The following is an 18553-nucleotide window of genomic DNA, read 5'->3' as shown; positions in this document are numbered from 1 at the left end:
CCCAAGCTGCCACCCCGCAGGCTGTTAACAGCTGAACACATCCCACTATTTCACCATAAGTAACAGACCTTAAACTCCCTCCTGTTTGCCTTCCACACCGAGATAGAGCAAAACCAGGATCAAATGAAGCTTTAGCTCAACCTCCCCCACAGCTGGAGAAGATCACTCTGGGCAAAGCTGACTACACAGCACAGAGGAATCAGTTATATATTGGTTTTGAGAGGTTTTACTGCTTCATTCACTGTCAAGTAGCAATAGCCCATTCTTTTAGTTGCATTAAAGCAAGATAAATCCTCCTTGCTCAGAACTTGGTAATGCAGTTTAGACAGAGTTATTACTAATGAGGTCTTAGGTTCAGATCCAGATGTTTAAAGAAAGTAACCAGCTCTATAGCGCTGTTAATGCTGGAAAAGGCTCAGTAGAAGGTGCCTTTATTTCTTTGGTCTATTTAGTCCTTTAATTATGAAAAAATATTTTTCCCAACATACATATTCAAGGACTTGTCTGCAGCACAGGCCAAGTGATATTACTCTTGGAAGTGAATCCTTTCACAATTTCTAGAAAGATATTTCACAGCTGAAGTGATACTTGGATGAAAAGTCACCACACTCTCCTTATTCTGCAGCTCACTAGTTGTGGCACCATAAGCAAACACCTTAGGAGGCACCCCGACCAGTTTTTTGATAAATTCTCTTCACAGCTGAGAGTCCAAGGCAAATGATCCTACTGCTTATACAGCTTTGCTTTACACAGGAATGGAAACCGAAGCCTCTCACATTGTCAGAGAACTGACATTTCTAAGCATATGCTTAGAGGACAGTTAAATTTGATAGAAAACAACCTTTAGCTCCTGCCAGCACTTCGCACAGGCTGCAGTGTCTCCACATAGGAAAATGTTTCAGTACATTTCCCTCACTCTGAGAGAAGCCAGTGCTAAGCAAGATGGTCCTTTACACATGTTGGAAGCAGAAATCTTGATTAATGTCACATTAACTTGATTTCTTTTAAGCTTTGGCAAAGTTAATTCTGTTTGAGCCTTGTGCATGAGACAGCATGCGCTGTGTTCCTACTGCAGTGCTATCTGTTAAGTAATGTTCAATTAACCACCACATCAGGCCTGTACTACAGTGCTCTGAGTTCATTCTTTCCTCAAATTTCAGACCTTCAGTTTACACAGCAAAGGCCCAAGAACTTTAATCCGCTACTACAAGGAAATTTCTAGAATCTGCCAGCATTAGCACACTTGCTGACGTGCATCAGCATTCACTAAAAACACGATGTTCTAATGACTCCATCCTTGCTGTGTCCATGCAGCTCAGGAATTTTATGGCAGGGGAAACAAGGCAGGCTAAACAGAAAAAAGCAGACAGAATGCACAAGATATCAGCCTCCCTCCACACTTTTCCTTGTAGTTGTAGTGTACAGAGAAGTTATGGAAAGCCAGTCTGATGGAAACCTATGCACTTCTGCTTAAGTGAACTGGCCAGCAGAAAACTGATGGTTTCAAGTGAATAGCAAACCAGATAACCCATGTTAGAAAGCATTAAGAACATGGAAGAGAAGAGAAACACTTGGTGTTTGAATCTCAAACATATTCATCTTTCATAAATACCAAGGTGATCACCAGTTTCTGGAGTTAAAATTCCTGCCTTCACGATATTCAAGAAGAGTACTCAGTGGTGGGAGTTAATTCCCATTTGGACAGAGCTGCACAGCCTGACAGCCCAAGGCTGAGTCTGCAGCTCCCTTAGTCCCAGCCTGACCTCTTCTGACCTGCTGAAGAAAATCATTTCACACGGTACCCTATCTGCATTTCTATTCAACAGCTGGAGAAATCTGATGTTGCTAACATTATTTAATTCAAAATTGAAGTTGACATTTCCAATGCAATTCTGCAGATCTATCAGACAGCAGTGTTAAGCTAAAACCCTGGCTTTAGTTTTACATTAGGACAAAGTGCTCTCTGAAGCTGACTCTGCTCAATACAAGAATTCTCAATGCAGTATTTTTGGTAGTTTAACAGCACTGAACCCAGTAATATTTGAGGAACCCTTCAAGTGAGCTACTCCTTTTATAAATCAGAAAAAAACACCCACCAATAAGTTTTATTATGTGTCCAAATTTTCCCAAACCCATCTTTGGAGCAGTTTTCTGAGGACAACAGCCATCCTCAGCCCTTGGTGCTGACACAGTGCACTGCACAGCAAGCAGCTCCGTTTCCTGTATTCCTCCCCATAGTCCTTCCCATTCAAAGTAAATTATTATGGGGCCTCTATAGGACAAAACAGCATCATATTGAGGTGAAGACCAGCGAGCAGCTGGGTAAGCAGCACACAGAGAAGGATAGCTTAGACTGAATAATTCCTAAACTTTTCAAACATTTTTTCACTTCAAGGAGAAGAAATCCTGCTGATTTCACTCTTCCAGACCCAGTTGTTACAAACCTAAATTAGACATTAAGCTTTCAGGCTTTCCATACCAGACCCACACCAACCCAAAACCATTTCACAGCTACCACCACGGTAGCAATCATATTTCCTGCAGGATCAGTTGTCCCAAGATAAGCATGAAGGCAACAGGACAGGCCATCAAGACAACTAATCCAAATAGATAATGAGGTTACAAGTTCCAGCTGTTTTCTTATAAATCTTTGCTAGTTCCATACATCTAACCTTTTACAAATTGATTTTGTGCTGCCTCTCATTACAGTATTTCCACCTTTAGCTCCTTAAATCAGTCTTCTCCCCAGCATTTCTTCAACACACTTGCAACAATAATTCCAAATAGTGCAAATTGATACTAGACTGACATTTAGTTCTCATCAGCCTCTGAATAGGCCATAACTGTGCCGGTAATTGAAATGCTTGACTACAAAAAAAAAGTCAGAACAGGACCTTAAAAACATTCAAATAGTCTTCAGATGTTTTACAACCTTAATGCACCTTGACCAGAGCCATAAAGTTATTGTAGGGAGTGAAATGTTGTCATTTAATAGAAATGCTTTAATGAAAGATAGCTATATTCCCCACATTAAATGGATAAAAGCTTTATCCTGCTGTAGAATTTCCTTCAGCGAAATCCCGTCCGTAACACTATCCACCACTAATCACCGCCCAGCACCGTGTACTCTCCGCGATGCATGAAGTGCTCTTTAAATACACCAACAAGCTGTACAGGGTGTTCTCTTACACTGACCCAGAAAGCAAACCTCACATTTAACACCTTTTCTTGAGCAAGCATAGAATAAGCCTGTAAAGGGTTAAACAAAACCAAACATCTCCTGAACAGTGGAGTTATATTATCTGAACATCGGTCATGACCGATGCTGCAAAATCAATAGTGCCATATGTAAAATATCTTGTGCAGTAGCTTTGAGGGACAGCTGTAATTAAAATGCTGTAGAACTGCTGTTGGCTGAAAGGGAGGAAAATGAAAACAGAGGGGAAAGGAACAAATTGAAAACCTTTCACTGTTTCCAGAAAGCACAAAGAAAGTGGACAGAATTGAGCAGGACTGCAGAATGCTGGTACAACACCCAATGAACATATTAACTGGACTCAGAAACATTCAGGGTGCATTCTAGAAAGTGGTTTCAGACCAAAGACAAATGAAGCTCCAGAGCTACCAACCAACATGCTTTAAAAACAGAGGAAAACTTATCACTTTAAACAATACAGGTTCATTGTTTTCTGAAAGCGGAAACAAGCATTTGTCTCCAACAGCAGGTGATGAAACTCCTCAGACCCAAGAGCCATCGCTCCCCAGCCTGGCACAGCAGAGCTTGGTCCAGGGTTATTGTCCAAACGAGTCCCGAGCTGACGTGCGGGGAGCGGAGCACCGGACAGAGAGAAGAGCATTAGACAGGGAGCCCAGGCCATCTGTGCTGGTTAAAAATAGATACCACCTCCATCCAAGTTTGACCTTGGATCTGTTTCTCTACGCAGTGCAATCTATATAGAGAATGATTCGAGGTAAACCAAACAAATCCGCAGAGGACACAGGTTGCAAGGTCTCTGTTACGTCCCCATTCATGTTCCCATCTACAACTGCTCGTGCACTACTTTCTGACTCAATTTGCATGCAGAATATCACTGTAAAACATTTTGCTCCTGTTCTGAAAGAACCTTCCCTGGCTGAGAACATCTCTCTATAGTCTCTAGAATCACAAGAGAAGTTCTGGAAAAGTGCTGCTGAAAACTGGTAGAGCTTCAGATGATCCAAATCAAATATGGGGCCTTCTGCTGATGTATAAGACTAATACCCTATTTATCTTGCAGATACAACTTTTGGTTATTTGTGCTTTTGTTACCAATATCTGTTCTGCTATTGCACAGTGAGTTACCACAGTGCACATTATCCTGGCAACATTTAGTCTGTGTCATCCAGGTATCTGAAAGTAAACTATAAATATGTTACATACATGATTGATAAATTTATCAACACTACAGGGGAAATCCAATTCACCACTGCAAGTTATATTTCCATAGAACTGCCCTGCTTCAGCCAGACCTGAGTTTTACACAGGTTCTCAGTACAATTAATCAAGCTCTTTGTGCTCTCTAAGCGGAATTGAGATGAATCATCCATGAATCCATACACTCATAGTGAATCTATTCTATGTCAAACGACTAAAATAAGGCCATAGAATAGCTGGAACCAAACCCTTCATTCTATAAATCCTTTATTCTATTATTCTTAGAAGAGAATACTTGTTTTCAATTTAATGGAAACAAGTCCTTGTTTTCCAAAGTGTTCCCTGGCCTTCACCTGTGCTTGCTAAGGCTCTAATTCTACTATTCATTATACGCTCTTAAGATCAGGATGGAATATTGTGGCCAAAGGGCATTGCAATAATTACCAATAGTTTCATTATTACAGACAAGCCAACAGGATCCTTCAAAGAGTTTTGTGTGTCACTCCTTATTCTCCACATTATCAGGGTAATGCTTCTCCAGATTCCATGCCTTGTCAGAGGGGAACACTGGCCAGCACGTTAGCATAGCTAATTGGATCCTGACCTTTAAATGAAATGGGAGCAGTTGGCTACCTTCACATTCCTCAGCTGTTGTCATTTCTTTTGGTTCCTACAGTTCTGTTTATAAGCAAAAAAGCAGACAACTCATTGACTTCCTACCTTGCAAATAACACACCTAGAGGACTCCAGTCGCCGGCAGAATAAAGCCAGGAAAGGTATTTGGTGATGCCACATGCACCTATGTGCAGAAACCTACACATTTAAAAAACATGAGACAAGACTGCTGAAATTATGTTCACACAGAATTAAAAAGATAATCAACAATTGCTTACAAAAGTGTTGATCTTAAATACTGCAATTCAAAATCTGTTAAGGATGTACTATCAAATTTCTGAAATCTGAGTAATTTACATCATAACTAGCAATATTTTGAAGATGCAAATTGCTAGCTACATGTTTTGTTTTTAGCAGATAAATGCCTTGCCAGCAAAGCTGTTACAGAATTTCACACAGATCTGCGTACTCTGACAAACATACACCAGGACATTCACAAATGTGGAGTAACTGGATGAAAAAGAGGGTAAGTCTTCAGAAACTGTTGTCAGACATTATCATCCAGTCGTGTTTCTACATCTTTCTATTCTAGTTCAGCGGGCAACACAGCAGCAGAAAAACATCTGTCAGGCAACATCTGCAGTTGTCCAGTTTGCAATAAGGGGAATAGCTGTTTTAATGCCAGCCTGATCATAGGACACAGAGAAGTGTTTTTCAAATAAACTTCTATCAGTGTTTCCTTTTAACAAGCTAAACCTCCCAAGAATTTATTACGGTGGTTAACAGAAGCCTGACCAAACGTTCCATCTGGATATCAAACATGTTCTGATTGTCAGGATCCTTTCCCAACCCAACCATGTAGCACTGGAGATAGATCCCAAAGTTGTCAATGCATAATTTCAATTAAGTCAACTTGATCAAATTACTCTGTCCTTCAACATATTGGCTTAGCTATTGTAAGCCATATACCCTCCTGGTAGTGCAATTTCTCTCCCAAACCAAAGAGAATAACTCCTTTTTAAGTACACAGAGCTTAAACAAGAAGCCAGCTGAAGCCTTGAAAAAGCCTCTCTGATCACTCATTGGCAGGGAATTTTTCCCTTATTCTAACACCATGAAAAAAGTCTAGAATTTCACATTTCTTCCAATTGTTGCACAAACTTTTTGTATCTTGATCACCCTATCCATGTGCCTAGAAAGAAGGAGGAACCCAGAGGTGTATCCACAATTAAGCACTGCAAAAAAAGGTCCTCGGTGGTGGAGAACACATCATGGCGATAGAGAACACATCACGGCACAAGCCACCTGCAGGGATCCTGTGCCCTGGGAAGATGCAGGACAGAAAAGCTGAGTTTTCAGCAAGGAAAGCAGTGCAGCAAGACATGAAGTTGTTCCTCAGGGCTCAATTCTGCCTCAAGTAAACCCCCACCTGGAGAGTTGCTGCCATGCAAACACTTCAAGTGCCTTGACCACCTGCAGGGTTCCAGAGACGGCTTGTGCAGACAATAGCTATTGAATTACAGGAGCACAAGAGCAAAAACAAACAGGTGAGGAGGGGGAGCTTTAGTGAGTGCTGGGAAAGGAAATCCCGAACACCCTCCCCATTCTGTCCTGCTCACCCCCCACTTGGGTCTGATCCAGAGCCCACCACAGGCAGGAGAAACAACCCCATTGAGATTTACACTCTCCAAGCCAAGTTTTATATGGCAAAGGTGGAAAGAGGAGAAAGACAAAGAGGTCAGGTTAAAAAATACACTCGTGTGATAGTTGGAAGTAAGCCCTAAACAGATATAAGGCCACATGTTCTACTACCATTACAGTCACTGCATTGAAAACTGTGTGTGTGTGTGTATATATATATATATATATACACACAACCCTAAATTTAGCTGCTTGGTTATACATGGTACCTCTCAACTTATATACCCTCAAGAAAGGAAAATAAAATACTCTATGTTCAAGACTATTAGGTTACTAAAGCCTTCTCACCCAAACCCATCGCACAGCTGGGAAGTAGCTTCAAAACTAAAATACTAATGTCAAGAACACAGATACACATGCCGAAGTCTAATTTTTCTTCTTTTATAAGCATCACTATCTCAGTCCTGATATGCTACAAAATCTCAGAGCACTCTAGACTTGCACTTACAGTTGAAACAGCAAAATCTCAGGCCTTTACAGCCTCGAAAACATTTTATCAGCATTAACTCTCACAAGAACAACTGAATTGATATATACACAATTCCTCACTTCTGTGCAAAACTAAAGTGGAAAGCTCCCCAGGCACCTGCTGCCTCCCATGCTCTGTAGTTCGAGGCTTCCCCTAGAACCTTATTGAATATAAGCAGCATAGCCAATGAATCAAAAGACATTGTAACTGCTCTGTTTTGTCTTGAACAAAGTTACAGAACAGAAGACAAGAAGTTGCAAAGTTATATTCTTTTCTAAATGCACTCCAGCCCAGTATCAACAACAGAAACAATTGCAGTCTGTAGTTGACTTTTATTCTCGAAGAGCACAAAATGCACAGCAAACCCTAGCCCTACAAACAAAAACATGCTCTTCCATTGCAAACAGAAAAAGGAATACAAAAGAAATTGCTTGTTTTGGTTCCATTCACATACTACAGAAGCCACCACACACAGGAGCCAGCCTACAACACGCAGAAAAACCAAATCAAAACACCATCAAAACTAACACAAACTTATAAATGTTGTATAAACTTATATATGTTGTAAAACATACAAGGACTTACCGTGTGTATACGCTACAGCAAAGCCCATATCCAGACCCCTTCTTCAGCTGCTTTCCCAGGAGCCGGGGCCAGCCCCTACCCGGCCCGGCCACTTAAACCCCCGCACGGCAGCATCCTCAGTGCGGGCACCTGGGAGTGCCCGCTCAGCTGTGGGGCTGGGTGGGGGGACAGTGGTATTTAAGGGTTTTTCCTCTTGTAGAATGGGCTAGCTTAATGTTCTTGATTGTTAAGGTCAATAGAAACTCTAAGGATGCTCCTAGGTTTTTGTTTCTGCTAACAGTCGACTTGTGGAGTCTTTAAGGTGCAATATTGCTGTAGAAACCAAACAGTTGATGCTATTCTTCTCTTCATTGTTTTCTTCGGACTGCAGAGTTCCAGGAAATTTGTCTTGTGATCCAAAGGGTGATTTGGTTGAGCTGTCTGTGTGCGATGGCGGGGGATGCGCTACTGGGGGCCGCTTGCCTTCCCCCTTCTGCCCGCATCACCCCCGGACCTTGATTTACTCTTTATTGTTGTTTTCCTCACTCTTTTTATTCTAGCAAATGGTGCAGCTTGCTCTGCTGTGCGGTGTGATGTGCTACAAAAAGGAGGACAAAGCTCTTTTGCTTCAGGAAGTCTTTACCCCATATTCACTGAAGGCTTCTATCTGGTGTACAGACAAAAATAAATGACTGCTACACACTCCACAGTAAAAACTGCTACTGAAATTGAAGCAAGGGAACTGCAGCTTCCCACCGTGCTGCATTTTCCTTGCCAGGGCTCTTGCATTTGTGCCCCTTTGCTCCCAGGGATCCAGCCCTGGCTCTGAGGAAGCTTTTTCTCTTCATTAGGGTCAGGGCTTAGTGAAACGATTCACCTTAGTGCACCAAAATAACAATTTGGGGTTTTTTCTTTTTATATGGGAGAAAATGAGCAGACTGGACTGTCTGTAAAATGAGCTTTTCTAATAGCAGAGGAGGCGAATTTGGCTGTCGGGGGATTCTAATTCGGACAGCAAAAAATGGAGCATGTACAGAGAAGAAAAATCCTGAGCGCAACATGCATTGTGAGAAACAGAAGGAAGATTATAATACTGTCAGCCTCTGATCCTTGGAAATACTCGGTCAGAGCCAAGAAAAATCATGAGACTGACTTAAAAAAACATAAGACTTTTCAAAAGTGATATTTTTGGGCTCTTTTTGTTTGACTTCTGGTTTCTGAGCCTCTTGGTTCAAGTTTTCGATTATTTTCATTCAAAAGCCACAATGGCCAGAAATGTATATATCTTGTTGATGGCTGTGTTTCCTTTTCATTTGGACTTTGGATCGGTACATACTGGGAGCTGGTCTCAAAAAACGAACCACAGAGCGGGAGGCTTCTAATAAAATCCTGAGAGCTGGTAAAACTTGGTTTCAAGCAGGGAAAATTGGGGATGTGTTGTTCCCCTGGGGCTTGTGTGATGTGACAGGTAGAGGTGCCACAGTGACACCCTGGACCTGCAGGGGAGGGCAAACCAAACCTTGGAAATGCTTCCAAATCTGAAAAGATATATAGTAATTAAAAAAAGAAACCCAACCTCTGGAAAAGAAGATTCTCCAAAACGTTAAATCAGGAACACTGGAAAGTTTTGCTTCAATAATAAGGAAGCATTATACTAAATATTAATATTCTACCGTGATAGGAAAATTGAAGCAAAATGTTTAGAGTCTCGAAGTTAAATATTTTAGTATTACTGAGAAGAAGAAATTGAAACAATCCAGCAAAACATTTCAGTTTTGACAAAACTGCATTTTCTCATTGGACTTTGCTGTCAAAACATTATGACCAGCTCTAATAAACATATGCATAATGTGTGTAAACATATGTTCACTCTAAAGATGCTGGTTTAAACATTACTGCAAAATTAAATCTCTGTTTATCCAGGGAATAGACTGAACATGGGCAGCAGCTGTCGGGCTTTTCAGCACCTCGCCCCCTGGCTCTGCAGAGATGCTGCTGCAGAACCCACTAACGCAGGGGGTTTGGGGGGTTTGCCCATGAACCGGGGGGTTCATGCCTGTCAGCTGGTGTCACCTCCATCCTGAGCCTTCATTCATCATTATAGGTAAACTTTCTGATTCACAACAGTATACAATGACTATCTATCTATTGTATATTCTCAAACCAGAGGATCACCCGCATTGCAAGTAAAATCAGTTATTTCGGCTGCAGCTCTTTCAAACACCCAGAAAATGGAAACCTTGTGAAAACTGAAACCTCAGCAGCGCTCCCCAGACGAGCGCTTTCCGTCAAGAACTTTCCATCCCTAGCGATGCAATCAGTAGCTCTAAAACAAATGTTTGCCAATATATACGCTGCATTTATTCAGGACAAATAAAGAATAAATCAGTCAGTTTGTTGTGGATAACTTCCATGGCGGATGGGCGCGGATGGGTTTACTACAGCGATGGAAACATTTGTCAGGATCCCTCTCCCCTCTTAGGGGACACTGGCTCCTTTTCTATTTTTAGGTTAGGTCCTGATTTAGGGACAGATGGAAAGAAAACAAACGGAGCAAAATTAGGAAACAAAGTAAATGATCCTCACGTTGTAGAAAAGGCAAGTTAATAGATCATTCCTTAGAAATCTAATCTTTTGTGGAAATAAGAGGGGACATGTTCGCAGTGAGCGCAGCCTCTGCAGGCAGCTGGTTTCTCTCCACACTGATAGCAGCTCGCCAGGCTCACGATATCCTCAGCCCCTGCAAAACTCCCACTTTCATTGTCTCTTAACTAAAACCTACTTGTTGTTTTAGAAACAGCAAGGTCACCGAGGGCAATATCACACGGGTAAGGGCACTGTGAGGGGTGTTCGGACGCAGCCGCCCCGGGTATCTCTGCGGTTTTTGGCAGGAGGCTTCTGCAAATCTCCCACCTTGTGCTCACACTGCAGCTCCCAGGGCAGGTGACAGGTGCTGCTATGACATTGCGACGCGTCCTGCTGCGGCTGTTCCAACGCTTATCTGCCTTGGGTATGTGGGACCCCCATTCTCTAGGGTAATATTTCCTCCTTGTGCAGCCAGGCTTGCTGGTTCAGCGCCCACACATGCAACCTGATCCTGAAAAAAGAGTTTGGGACAAGCCTCAGAAAGCACTGAGATATCCCCAAGTGACCTGCAATTGTATAAATGGCTCTGGTGTTGTTAGAAATAATTGTTAAACTGAGCTCTGCAAACACAAGAGAGGAGCAAGGGACCCCCCCAGCGCAGAGCAGAGATACCCAGTGCGGGTGATGTGGGAAATGCAACATCCACATTAAGCATCCTTCGTCTGATTTCTTTTTGCATAAAGAATCCTGCAAACAGCCAAATATCTGAATAAAGCTGAGCAGCCTGTTTGCAGAACAGCCATGGCCACTTGGCCAGTGTCTTTGCTGGGCTCTCGGTGGCCCCTATCAGAGCTCTGGCACTTAAAAATGTCTATAATTGTGTGAATGGCACTAAATAGTCTTCCTTGGCTGACAAATGCCTAGTCTGACATGTTTGATTTTATTATTGACCATCCCCCTTCATTGCTCTCTTCCTTGCTTCTTCTCAGTCTATTAATTAGATTTATTAGATTCATAGAATTGTAAATGACTCCTGTACTGTGGCTTGTGCATGGCTCATTCTTCAGTGAACACGATGAAATGCAGGCTCTGTCTTCAATATTATACTGAAGTGATTTTTTTGGAAACATCTGCTTGAATTACCTTTTAACACCAGCAGTATGCTCTTATCCAATATTCCAGCAATTTTTAGCAATTAAATGTATTTTAAACAGCAGAAGCAGAATGAGAAAAACTCTTCTGCTTTAAGATATGAACATAGAGAACAGTTTTCAGCATCCGACTTGGTTGGAAAATGCACGAGCAATGTGGCTTTCAAAAGTACAAATTCTGCTTGTACTTTGCAGCTCTGCCCACCTCTGCACATCACAGAAATAGCTGTGAATTCCTCCATCTGTCGGCACCTAATTCTGCACCAGAGGCATAAAGGCTGAGGTTTAGATGCAAAACTAAAGCTGGTTTTAAGACACCTGGGATTTAGGTGATTCTCTCCCCCACTCCACCCCCCACCCTGGGGTTTTTAATTAAAAATACTAGAAAAGTTCAGTATTTTAATGAAGAGAGTAAGAACATAGGACTAGAAGAGTTCCCTTAGCAACCTAAGTCAAATCTCCTGCTGTTTCCAACACCAGCTTATACTCTGTGCTGCAAACTGACCAAGTTGTTCTAAAAAGCGACATTTTTTCCTGTGTTTCATTATCGCATGTGAAGTCAGCTATACCATTACAAACATTAGGGCCGCCAACACCTTGCTCATGCCAAGGCCATTTATTTTTCTGATGTGTAGGTTTGGATGAGGAAAACGCCGGTACCATCTGTGATTGTTTGTACACGTGCCTGTTTGTGGAGGGACCATCTCTGCACGGACATCTGGGTCCGTCTGCCCAGGGTCTGTGCAATAACGGGCAGAGAATGGGAGAACAAACTGATCTAGGGTCCAAATTCTGGCACTGACAGTCACCAGAATGTTCATTTCTCTACCGAAGTTTCTTGATCTGCAGACTGGATGTAATGATTCTGATTTTTCCTTTTTAAAAGTGCTCGTGTTGATTGGGTTGCATGAATGTTTTCATTTCCATATCCCACCATAGTATATACAGTTTGGAAATGTTAATCTATTACTTGACAGTAATCTTTTCCTGCCATTTGCAACATAACCTTAGTAAAACAGACATATTCCTACCATAATTTAGAACATATCCACACTCCAGACAGTTCAGAGTTGTTTTATCTAGAAAGGATTAAAACACTTGCAAATATTAAATTTAATCCACTCTAAGGGAGGGAATAAATTAATCATAATTAAGCCTCAGCAGCTGTAATTCTTAGCATAATGTATTATCTAATGGGGATTCTTGCTGAAGAATAGGTATGAGTCATGGGCATCCTATTTCTTCCATAAGCTTGTGCTGCAAATCAATACATTTAACAAAGTAATCAAACAAAAATACTAAATGAACAATTCTTTTATTGAAAAATCAATAAAAGGAAATTGATACCCTGCCTATGCGCATTTTATGGCACGTTTCTCTTTCTGCAGAACAATAAAAGGCCGAGAGTGTTTACAAAGCAGAGAAAGAGCATCTTTTATCAGCCATCAAAGCACCAGGACCCAGTCGCACAAAAGCCTGAGAGCACTTGGCTCTTTTTTAAGCGAGGAAACTGCAGGAGCCGCGTTCTCATCTCAGCCAAGCCAAGTCCAGACAGTTTGCAGCTCAGCTCGTTGCGGAGTGTTGGACGAGGTCCAGAGCTAATGAGGTTTGCACCTGAACTTCAGAGGAACAACGAGTTGTTTGGGCTTGAGGTATTTGTTTGGGACCACCAGCAACACCTGAGTCCCTTCTTTGCGTGGTTTGCTGCAGCTCTAATTTGTTCATTATGTCATTCATTAGCACCTCTATGAGGTTAATCTCTCTTTTATTCCGCTCCCTGAGAGCACACTGGCTATGCTGGTGATCTGCAAAGGTGTGTTCCTCATTCCAGTGCTCCGAATAAAGAACAAAGTAAGCAAACACGTCTATTTTTGTGAAAGGCCTCGGTTTAGTTGATTTGGGGCAATAAAAAGCCATGTAGAGAGTTTGGGAAGTCACTGGGCTGTGAGTGCCTGTCCCTGGGATAAGTGTAGAACATGCCAAGAGCTGCTCCATCCATACCTTGTAGAAATTATATGTTTACGTACAATATCCCCTTATTTCTTACAAACCCTGTTTATTGGTGATCAGGAAGAGTATCCAGCTGCTGTTGGGCATAAAACAAGCTTCTTTCTTACACTGTTTTTTAAGCTATTGCCATGTGCTGAGACTGACCTTCCTGGCCTTGTCTTCTTATTGTACGTATGTACTGCAGGGCAGGAGAGAGGCTTTGCAAAAAGACCCTCATATAAGACAAAGTATAGAAAACAGCCATTAAAGTAATATAATAAGACATAGGCCTTGTTAAACCACAATGATATAAAAATACTGTGATAGCATAAGAAAGAAATGACTTGGTTTGGATTTACTGCTGTTGTTTTCTTGTTTGTTTTCAGCTGAAGTCATCTTTGCCCTAATTTCCCTATTTTCTTGTATAAGTACACAAAATAGTAGCTGGGTCTTCTATTCAGTTATAGCTAAATTTGGATTTTTAATTTCGGATAGATCTTTTTACTGCCCTAAATGGTAATACATGCAAAGGGACGTGCTTACCCCTGAGTAACAGATGTTGTGCCTGAAATACTGCTGTAAACAAGGTATTTAAATCCAAGGGGTTTGAGGCTCATACTATATTTAAAAAATAAAGTAGTATCAGTTCAGTTAGGTCATTATTGGGATAATTATTTTTGTCTTGGTGCGATAAATCTGAAATAATCATGTGACTTCCCAGATTGCTAGAAACCATTGTGGAACAGAAGCTCATGCCGTGGGTATTTATACCAGGTGCTAACATTGGTTTTCCTTTATTCAGTAGAACAAATAAAATCCCACCCAAGACTGGCCCATTTTGTGCTCAGTGAAACGGGGGCCAAACGACCAACCGTGGCTGCTTGTACTGTGAGATGCTTCACATTCAGCTGGCACCTCCCAAATGATTATCTGAATCAGAGCAAGTCAAAGGCACAGGTGGTGTTCAGACAAAATTTAAATCTGTCTGGCTCTTGGTTGTCCTTTCTGGGAGCTAATGAGCACATTAATCAGTTGCTTGTTCACCTGTTTCCATTAGGTAACTGGGTGGTGCAGAGATCTGTCTCCCTCATTTACCGAACCCCCGCCACCTCCCTCGGGTGGCAATTGGCCAACCCATATTATGGAAACGAAAAGGAGGGCTTTGATTTTTTTGTTTTGTTTTTTGTGGCTGCAGATTCCTGATCTGAAACAGGCAGGTGCTCATTAACCTTAATTGTGAAATGTTCTTGAGATGCTCTGGGCTGCTTGTACCTCCCGTCACCCGCCACCTGTCTCGCTCATCACGGGACACGAGGTCATGGGGCTCCGTTTCAGCTTGGCAGCGACCTCGGCGGAGCAACCGAGGCTCTGGGTAACTCAACTCCTTAAGGACTGGTGGAGCACATGCCGAAGCACTGACTTCAAAAGGTGCCTGTGTCCTGGAAACAGCTTAGAAAAACATATTTATCAAGTGACCTTTTGCCTGGGCTGCCTCGCGCTGTCTTATGTGACAGGTGACAGGGACACAGCACTTGGGCTCCATGATGATGTGTTGTTGTAGAGGGCAGGCAGGAGATGGGCTTGGTGGCTGAAAGGGTTGTTGGGTGATAGGGACGTGGAAGAGAACTTGGAGCCCTCAGTTCCACAGTAAGCCAAGGGTGTCTGTTCTTGTTTGCATCCCCGTGTCCTCTCCTGTGTCACATCACCCCCTGACCCATCTCCTGTCCTTCATCCTCTGTCCCCAGAGGTTACCTCTCCTTTGGATCCATCCTGCAAGTGCTCCTTGGGCTGCCAGTTAAAATCAGCTGGGATAGCTTAAAACCTTTAAATCATAGGTTAGTAAAGTGCTGCCAACCTAGATTGGGAAGCATTGGGGATTTGTTATGCATGTGGCTGAGCTTTGGCTGGACGGTACTTTCTGCTGATGTGGTGAGTCTGGTCTGTACGTGGCTAATGTGAATACTGCCTTTGTCTTTTCACCTGGTTTCTCCCAAAATCTTGGCCAAAACTCAGCAGTTCTGGTCATGATGGCATGGATGTATCTGAAACGCATCTGGATCTGAGCAATCAAATTAGAGAAATACTGAGAGTAGGAACGTTCAGGCTTCACTACAGTGTTGCCATCACTTTGGTTTTATGAAAGAGAATATTTGTTCTTTTCAGCCACCTGGAATCACCTGTTAATTGTTGGGAGGTACCTCAAGTGCAGTTGGTGATCTTGGAAAGAAATGTGTCCATATCCTGCTGGACTGTGAAAAATGAACAGGCAAGAAAAATGTAGCAGTGTTGAACAAAATGGGGACTTTACTGATGAAGATGTTGTGCTTTAGAAAGAATGATATAGGAGTCCTTGAGCTAGTGAGGCTGAGCAGGTGCAAATTAGTGGTCCGGTCTTGTGATTTGGATTCTCGCGCAAGAGAGGAAGCTTCCAGGGACACATCTTATACCTTCATGAGTTAAATAATTCTGTCTTTCTGTAGCTCAAACTCTTGATAATATAGAGACAGCACAAGGACTGTATAAGAGTGTCCAAGAGCTGATCTTGCAGCACCGGGACTGCTCGGATGGTTTTGAAGACAGCGCAACCTGCAACCTCACACCCACGGCCCCCAAGGACCGAGGGGCTGTAAACAGGAAAGGCAGCGGCCGGTCCCCAGCGCTGTGGCGTGGCAGGGATGGCTGGGATGCCATTCCTCGGAGTCACATCTCGGCACAGAACATCTTTACTCCATGATCTCTTATGTAAAGAGTTGGAAAACATTCTTTTTCCTTCAGGAAGGCACACATGTCCTTGTGCTGAGGGCAGAGCTGGCCCTGCTCATCCCGAGCCCCTCCAGAACCAGTCCCTTGCTGCCACCATGTGTTGAACCAGGACTTGCTGTACCTGGATTTTCCTCCTCCGAGGTGCCTTTTGCCAGCAGAGTTTGTGAGAAACTTTATTGTCCTCAGAGCTGCTGGAAGAGGCACATGTAGGTGCAATGGCTTCAGAGTGCTCCATTTCCCCTCTGACCGTGGCTTCAAACGGTCTTTATATATATATATATATATATATATTTTAATCACGTGTTCCCCCACTGCCCAGATCTGTATTCATCTTGAATTTAACGCATCGCGTGCCTTTTCAGCTTTAAAATGAAAGGAATTTGTGATGGAAAACTTAATTCTATCCCAAAATGTCCCATGAACTTCATCTGTACTGCAGCTTGCACAATGTGCAGCAGCACTGAAAACACTCGTTGGGTTTGGCACAGACTGGTTTGGATGAAGGAGGCCCAAACAGAGGGAAATGTCACAGTGAGGATGGGTCATGTTCTTCACCTATAAGCAAAATAGGTTTCTGACTAAATATGATGTAATATTCATATCTGTATCATAATGTTATCTCAAGTGTCTCAGCTTGATTCACTTGTGCCAATGAATATATGATAGAGCAAGCTGTCAGACAACAGGAATATTTCCTTTGTCATCAATAAATATGAACTTTTTCCATTTAAAAAAAAAAAATCTGAATTCTCAATACTTAAATTTTAGTTCTAAAAGTGACCTGAAGGATACTGGAATAAAAGCTGTGTACTATAATACATTATTTTTAAAAATGGTCTGTAAGCAAGTATTAAATTCAGCTAAACAACGTCTTTTTATCAGTGAGTCAGATGTTAGGAAGATACTTGGAAGAAGAACTGCTGAAGGGCAGCAAAAGCGGCCTCCAAGCTGGAAGTGCTCAGCAATGAGTTTGCTTCACCCACAAGAGGGAGCTCCGTTAACATTAATAGAAAGAACCCAAAATATTCCCATGAAAACTGCGGCTTGGTCCGAAATGCATTGGAAAGAACTCAATGGGGAGCACCATAAGCCCGTATTTTAGCACCATGCATGCTTAAATTCTCAGTGCTTCAGTTAAAACCTATCCAACATCTCTTCCTCTTCCACAAAAAAACCACTAAAGCATGGAATTATATATTAAACTGGACCCTGAGTGGAGGGAGAGATTAACAGTATTGGATCTCAGAGAAATAGATGCTACCTTTCACAAGCTGCCTGTTCTTTAATAGTCTAATTTCGCCATATTTGGGTTGAGTTGTTTTTGTTTCTTTTTCCCTGTTGTTGTCAACCAAAGCTAGAAGCAGAATTCTGGCAAAAGGAAAAAGTTCATTTCCAGACCAAATGTCCAAAGAGGACCCAGACATCTGGAGATCGCGGGGTACCTGAGAGGGTCGTTAAGTGACTTTAACACACCCCTGCATGGGACAGGGCAGATGAATGTGATCAAATGTGATGAGAACGGCTGCCCCACGGTGCCAGGAGCTCATTCCAAAAGGGCGATCCCAGCAAAAGCTCCAACCTGGCGCTTCTCCCCCCATCCCAAAGCTGGGGCTGGTGCACGAGCTCCCCACATCTCGCCAGCCATGCGTGAAGACGCCCCGTTCATCCCTACGCTCTCACCAGGGTGGTCGTCTGTATGGAAAAGCCTAAAGCAAACAAAGCCAAGCTGCAGCCAGATGTTGGGAGGCTTTCAGGTTCACTTAGTGTTCCCGGGGAAGGCAGCACACACATGCCTGTGCTCCCCGCTCGGGTGGATAAGCCCAAGCAGCCGTTTACCCTTTAAAACCTTTCCCCGTGCAATGCAAAGCGCTGCTTTACCTTTCCAGAACCATCTGAGCAAATAGGGACCTCGCAGAAACCCTCAGCAATTCCCGATCCATCAAGGCTGGACTAAACAAACCCGGCCGAACAATTTACAGCTTGACCTCACGTTGTGCCTGTAAATGGATTCTGTGAAAGGCCTTTTCCTGGGTTAGTTATATTTTCATGGTGTATACACCAGGCTAAATTAGCCAATTCAACAGCTCCCCAGAATCCCCTCGGCTTTGCTTTTTACTGTGGAGGGGGGATTTCAGAAGGGTCTTGTTGCAAATCCCTGAAGCTCTGCTTTATCTCTTGGGCAGGAAGCATTTTCCCCCTTGTCTAGGGCAAGAAATGCTGCTTGTCTCTGAAACAACAGGCAAGATTTTGTGTTACCTTTATTTGGGTTGTGGTGTATCTTTGAATATTCTTGAGAACGGC

Source organism: Patagioenas fasciata, chromosome 18 (assembly GCF_037038585.1).
Source record: "Patagioenas fasciata isolate bPatFas1 chromosome 18, bPatFas1.hap1, whole genome shotgun sequence".
Lineage (NCBI taxonomy): Eukaryota > Metazoa > Chordata > Aves > Columbiformes > Columbidae > Patagioenas > Patagioenas fasciata.
The sequence above is the reverse complement of the archived record's forward strand: the minus strand, read 5'-3'. Positions refer to the sequence as shown.